The sequence below is a fragment of the Otolemur garnettii genome, unplaced genomic scaffold, assembly GCF_000181295.1.
Source record: "Otolemur garnettii isolate 467f Iridium unplaced genomic scaffold, OtoGar3 scaffold00202, whole genome shotgun sequence".
Taxonomy (NCBI): Eukaryota; Metazoa; Chordata; class Mammalia; order Primates; family Galagidae; genus Otolemur; species Otolemur garnettii.
Window position 1 is genome coordinate 1,632,460 of NW_003852597.1, and position 7,169 is coordinate 1,639,628.

Sequence of the window (7,169 nt, forward strand, 5' to 3'; positions counted from 1 at the left end):
TTTTTTTTTTTTTTAGACAGGGTCTTGCTATGTTGCCCAGGCTGGAGTGCAGTGGCTATTCACAGGTGCCGTCCCACTACTGATCATCACGGAAGTTTTGACCTGCTCTGTTTCTGACCTGGGACAGTTCACTCCTCCTTAGGCAACCTGGAGGCCCCCTGTTCCCAGGAGGTCACCATATTGCTACCATACTTAGTGCAGACACCCAATCAGTATAGTGCACTACAGCCTAGATCTCCTGGACTCAAGCGATCCTCCTGTCTCAGCCTCCCAATTAGCTGGGACTATAGGTGCACACCACTGCATCTGGCTATAGCCACTATCTTGATATATTCGTGTTCCAAAAGCTGACTGAATGTCTAACAGCAGCAAAAGTCCTCATTAGGATAGACACGGTGGTGCCAATAATACCAGCATTTGGTTTTTGACTACATTTTTTTTGTCACTTTGGCTGGAAAGATCGGGACAGCTGGAAGCGAGCTTCTCCATCATTTTCTGTCTCCTCCTTGTATCAGTTTTCCATCTGTGAAGCCCAGCACCCCATCACCAAGTGCACCTGCTATTTCTGCCACTCTGAAGCCTGCAACACACCCACCGCTTCTTGGATGAATGCAACTGCCACAGGCAGAGCTGCCAGCTTGTATTTTGCAGCCTTCCTCAAGTTTTTGGTTCCCTCTTCAACATTCACAGCAGCACTGTTGACATGGTCTGCAATGCTGTTAATCTTTTCCTGCCGAGAATTTACTAAGGAAGTGAGTGACCAGTTGGTTAAGTTCCATTAGGTGGTCTTCTAAGGTTTCCTGTTATTCTGCAGCATAATTTTTTTTTGTAGAAACAGAGTCTCACTTTATCACTCTCAGTAGAGTGCCATGGCATCACAGCTCAAAGCAACCTCCAGCTCTTGGACTTAGACAATTCTCTTGCCTCGGCCTCCTGAGTAGCTGAGACTACAGGCACCAGCCACAATGCCTGGCTATTTTTGTTGTTGCAATTTGACCAGGGCCAGGTTTGAACCCGTCGCCCTCAGTATATGAGGCTGGTGTCCTACCCACTGAGCCACAGGTGCCACCCTGAAGCATAACTTTTTTTAAAAACAGAATTTTATTTTGTCACCCTCAGTAGATTACAGAGGTGTCATAGCTCACAACAACTTCAAACTCTTGCCTCAGCCTCTGAAGTAGCTGGGACTACAGGCACCCTCCACAATGCTCAGCATTTTTTTTTTTTTTTTTTGGAGACAGAGTCTCACTTTGTCACCCTCAGTAGAATGCTGTGGTGTCACAGCTCACAGCAACCTCCAGCTCTTGGGTTTAAGCAATTCTTTTGCCTCAGCCTCCCAAGTAGCTGGGACTACAGGTGCCTGCCACAACGCCTGGCTATATTTTTGTTGCAGTTGTCATTATTGTTTAGCTTGCCTGGGTTGGGTTTGAACTTGACTGTTTCAGTATATGTGGCTGGCACCGTAACCACTGTGCTACGAGCATGGAGCCATTCACTTTTTTTTTTAAGAGGCAGATTCTCACTTTGTCGCTCTTGGTAGAGTGCTGTTGCGTCACAGGTCAAAACAACCTCCAACTCCTGGGCTTAGGTGATTCTCTTGACTCGTGCCCACCACAATGCCTGGCTATTTTTCTATTGCAGTTGTCATTGTTGCTTAGCTGGCCCGGGTTGGGTTCGAACCTGCCAACCTTGGTGTATGTGGCTGATGCTGTAACCACTGTGCTTGGGCACCAAGCCAATACCATGAATATATTGTATACCTATTATGACTATATATAGTGTGTATATCTTTGCTTATATGGTAAAAGGATATGCTCCCCCCACTTTGGGGGCAATATTATTCCTGGTAAGAATGAAAACCCAGAATAAAGTCTACTCCAGACTTACCCTAAAATAGCTTAAAATATACCTCAAAAGGATTGTGGTGATCTTCAGGTTATTTTTCTACTTGTCGGAACAAACCCAAACCTATTTAAAGGAATATAACAAAATCCAGTCACTCAACTATCTAAACTTCCCATTAGTCAAATTTAGACATAGAAAGAAGAAGTAAAATGTGATCCATAACCAGGAGGAAAATCAGTCTGTAGAAATAAATCCAGAAACTGGAGAGATGATGACATTAACTTTAAGGCAAAGTCTTTAAAGGGGACTACTATAAATACTATGAATATGCTTAAAAGGCCAGAAATGGTGACTCCACTTGTGGTCCTAGCTACTTGGGAGGCTGAAGAGGGAGGATCATTTAAGCCTAGGAGTTCAAGGCTGCAGTGAGCTACAATCATGCCACTCAGCCTGGGCACCAGAGGTCTTGGACCAAGACAGAGAGAGAGAGAGAGAAAGCTCACAGAATTTAAAGGAATGTATGGACATAATGAAGCAGGAGATCCTTGCTTCATAATTTATTTTCTTGAGTTTGAAAATTCTGCTTTGTATGTTGTTTTTGAGAAGTATGTCACTAGTCTAATTATTTTAGTATGCACATTATTTGATCTTTGCTTGGAGGCCTCGAGGTTTCTTCTTTATCTTTAAAGAATAATAGCTTTAGGAGCAGTACCTGTAGGCACTTGCCCCATATAATAAGGGTGGTGGGTTCGAACCTGGCCCCAGCCAAACTGCAACAAAAAAATAGCCGGGCATTGTGGTGGGCTCCTGTAGTCCCAGCTACTTGGGAGGCTGAGGAAAGAGAATCACCTAAGCCCAGGAGTTGGAGGTTGCTGTGAGCTATGACGCTACAGCACTCTAACTGAGGGTGATAAAGTGAGACTCTGTCTCAAAAAAAAAAAAAAGTGGGGGAGGGTGGCGCCTGTGGCTCAGTGAGTAGGGCATCGGTCCCATATCCCAAAGGTGGTGGGTTCAAACCCAGCCCCAACCAACCTGCAACTACCAAAAAAATAGCCAGGCATTGTGGCAGATGCCTGTAGTCCCAGTTACTCAGGAGGCTGAGGCAAGAGAATTGCCTAAGCCCAGGAGTTGGAGGCTGCTGTGAGCTTGACGCCACGGCACTCTACCAAGGGCAACAAAGTGAGACTCTGTCTCTAAATAAATAAATAAATAGATAGATAAACAATAGCTTTACTAGGGTATATCTTGGAGTTAATCATTGAGTCAATTTTCCCAGATACCAGTGAGCATATTCAATTTGTAGATTTAGGCCTTTTCTCTCTGTCTCTGTCTCTCTTTTCTTTTGGGGAACAGAGTTTCAAGTCTCATTGTGTCACCCAGGCAAAAGTGCTATGGTGTTAATGTAACTCATAGCAACTCCTAGGTTCAAGTGATCTTTCTGCCTCCTAAGTAGCTGAGGCTACAAGTTCCTGCCACCATGCCAGGCTAATTTTTCTATCTTTAGTAGAGACTGAGTCTCTCTCTCTTGCTCAGGCTGGTCTTGAACTCCTGAGCTCAAGTGATCATCCCCCCCTGTTTCCCAGAATGCTAGGGATACAGGTATGAGGAGTGGCGCCTGTGGATTAGTGAGTAGGGGGCCGGCCCAATATGCTGAGGGTGACAGGTTGGAACCCAGTCAAACTGCAACAAAAAAAAGCCAGGAGTTACGGCAGGCGCCTGTAGTCCCAGCTACTCAGGAGGCTGAGGCAACGGCACTCTACCGAGGGCAATAAAGTGGGACTCTGTCTCTAAAAATAAATAAATAAAAAGAATACAGGTGTGAGCCACCATGCCCCTCCAAGTCTTCTCTTATTTCCAGAAATTTTTCTTGGATTATAATTTTATTTATTTATTTTTTTTTTAGAGACAGAGTCTCACTTTATTGCCTTTGGTAGAGTGCTGTGGAGTCACAGCTCACAGCAACCTCCAACTCCTAAGCTTAGGCGATTCTCCTGCCTCAGACTCCCAAGTAGCTGGGACTACAGGTGCCCACCATAACACCTGGATATTTTTTGTTGCAGTTTGGCCGGGGCCAAGTTTGAACCCACCACCCTTGGTATATGGGGCTGGCACCCTATTCACTGAGCCACAGTGCCACCCAGATTATAATTTTAAATATTGGTTCTATTCAATTGTTTAGTTTATTATTTTTCAGGGATTCCAAATGTGTACACAGTAATCCCAGGGCATACACGTGGGATTGGTGTACACCAAAATCTGCACATACTCAAGTCCCACAGTTGGCCCTGGGATCCCAAGTATATGAAAAATCTACCCACCACAGTGGGTGCCGCCTGTGGCTCAGTGAGTGGGGTGCCGGCCCCACATGCTGAAGGTGGCAGGTTTGAACCCAGCCCCGGCCAAACTACAACAAAAAAATAGCCAGGCGTTCTGGTGGACGCCTGTAGACCCAGCTGCTCGGGTGGCTGAGGCAAGAGAATCACCTAAGCCCAGGAGTTGAAGGTTGCTGTGAACTGTGAACCAGCACATTGTACACCATGACTGCATTAATGTACACAGCAATGATTTAATAAAAAAAAAAAAAAAAAAAAGAAAGAAAGAAAAGAAAAGAAAAATGTACCCTCCATGTACATGGGTTTCACATCTCAAAAATACTGTATTTTCAATCCTTATTTAGTTGGAAAATAATCACATGTAAGTTGTTCAAAGATCAACTGTACTATTTCTTCCTAGCTTGTCTTTCACTTCATCTGCTTTCTCTCTGATTCTTTTTACTTCGAATAGAACAACTACCACTGAAGCGGAAAAAAGATTGCCCGAAAGCAAAAATGTCTGATTATAGCAGATACAGAAAGAAATCTTATCTGAATTTCTCTTATCTGACTAGAGCTTTCACAGAGATAGCTGCTATACACCCTCCTCCTCCAGAGGATCCCAGTCAGGGAAGCACTGGCCTTGGGCATCAGGACATTCAAAAAAATTGTGCAGGCTCAGTGCTTGTGGCTCAAGTGGCTAAGGCGCCAGCCACATACATACACCTGAGCTGGCAGGTTCAAATCCAGCCCGGGCCTGCCAAATAACAATGACAGCTGCAACCAAAAAAAAAATAGCCGGGCGTTGAGGTAGTCCCAGCTACTTAGGAGGTGGAGGCAGAGGAGAATCGCTTGAGCCCAGGAGGTAGAGGTTGCTGTGAGCTGTGATGCTACGGCACTCTACCTAGGGTGACAGCTTGAGGCTCTGTCTCAAAAAAATAAATAAATAAATAAACAAATTGTGTAAACAACTCTCTTCAGAAACTTCCATCCTTTTGAGACTGGGAACTGGCTATACTATTTTGGGTATGACATTACGCAGATGTTGCCTTGGGCATTGCGGCAGCCTTACCTGAGTCAGAGAGTCTCAAGACAAAGTTCAAATTGCCCTGATTAGCTGGGCTTGGTGGCTCACAGTTGTAATCCTAGCTGGGAGGCTGAGGTTGTGGATTGCTCAAGTTTAGGAGTTCAAGACCAGCCAGAGTAGGCCGGAAACAGTGGCTCATACCTATAATCCTAGCACTGTGGGAGGCCAGAGTGGGTGGATTGCCTGAGCTCATGAGTTCAAGATGAGCCTGAGCAAAATTGAGACCTGGTCTCTTACTAAAAATAGAAAAACTGAGGCAAGCAGATCACTAGATCCCGAGTTTGAGGTTGCTGTGAGCTATGACATCACGGCACAGCACCCAGGGTAACAGCTTGAGACTGTCTCAAAAAAAAAAGACCAGCCAGAGCAAAACGAGACCCCATCTTTACTAAAAATAGAAAAACTAGGGGGATGCTTTGGTGGGCACCCGTACTCACAGCTACTCCAGAGACTGACACAAGGGGATCGCTTGAACCCAAGAGTTTGAGGCTGCTGTGAGCTATGATGGCACAGCACTCTACTGAGTATGACAAAGTGAGACTCTTGTCTCAAAAAGAAAAAAAAAAATACAAATTGCCATGATCAAAACAGGATGGAGGCAGGCCAAGTTCTCACTGGTTAGAACCCAGACTGTGGAGGAACACCACCCCTACCATGAATATTCCTTCCCTTGTTCTGCCCATTGCTTAAACACAAAGACAACAGGAACCAGGGGCCAGTTCTTCTCTTCTGCAGGGAGTAGACTTTCTATAGTTTCTGAATAAATCTCACTTTCACTTTTTACCATGGGCTCCCTCCTGAACTCTTTCTTGTGTGAAATCAAGAACCCACTGGGACCTCAAGTGGCTCCCCACATTGGCAGTGTATTTCTTTGCATCCTTTTGAAGCCCTAAACCATTGCCACCCCCATGTAGGCTGCTGTATAAACCTTTACCCCTAGCTCTTTAGGGAGCTACTCTCTATATAGGGTCTACCCACATGCGTTTTTTTGTTTTTCTTTTTTCTTATCAAGTTGTCTATTGCCACTTTAATTCACAGGGCCCCAGCCAGTAGTTGGACCCAGGCTGGTAAAAGAGAAGTTTTTCTTCCCAACACTTCTCTCTTTATTTCATTTTCATCCTCTTCATGTTTCCCGGTCTTTCTCCAATACCCTCTCAGTTTATTATTGTTGTTATTTCTAAATTAACTTCTAAAATATTTTTAAAATTCTCATTTTTAATATTGAAATCAGTAAATTGTTGACAGACATAACCCACAAATTCAAAAGCTCTTTAGGTTACTCAAATTTTTACTGAAACCAAAAAGCCTGAGAACGGCCACTTTAATGGATGTCTCTGAATGTGTGGTGTGTGGTGGGAATTGTATATCCTGCAGTTTTGTTAGTTCTGTTTTGTGTTGCATGCCCTACATTTTCCTCTTTTGATTCTTTTCTTTCCACCATCTAATCTCCAAAGACTGCCTTGCCTCTCCTTTCCCTTTTTGCATTCCATCCCACCAGAAGCATTACTTTTCTGAGAATGCCTGCTTGAGCCCCACAATGCTTTTTTAAGTCTCTCCCCACAGACAGTGCTCTGATCTAGCAGGATTCCTTTTTTGTATTTTTCACCTAAGACAGACTTTCTCTTTAACTCGGTGATTTTAGATCAATCTTTGACCTTTAGCTGCCCCCTCTCCTCTTTCACTCGGTATTTCCAGGGCTGTCTTTGCTCTCCACAAAGCTTTGCAGTAGAATCGTGAAAGACATCACACTGGGATTCAGTGTTTATTTTTCTACTTACGGGTAATTTCGAATCTGGGAATTCTCTGTCATCTAGATATGCTGGGAATGTAGTTTTTGTTTTTATTTTTGTTCTTCTTGTTCTATATCAGGAATCAGAAAACTTCTTTTTTTTTGGTAAAGACAGAGTCTCACTTTATCACCCTCG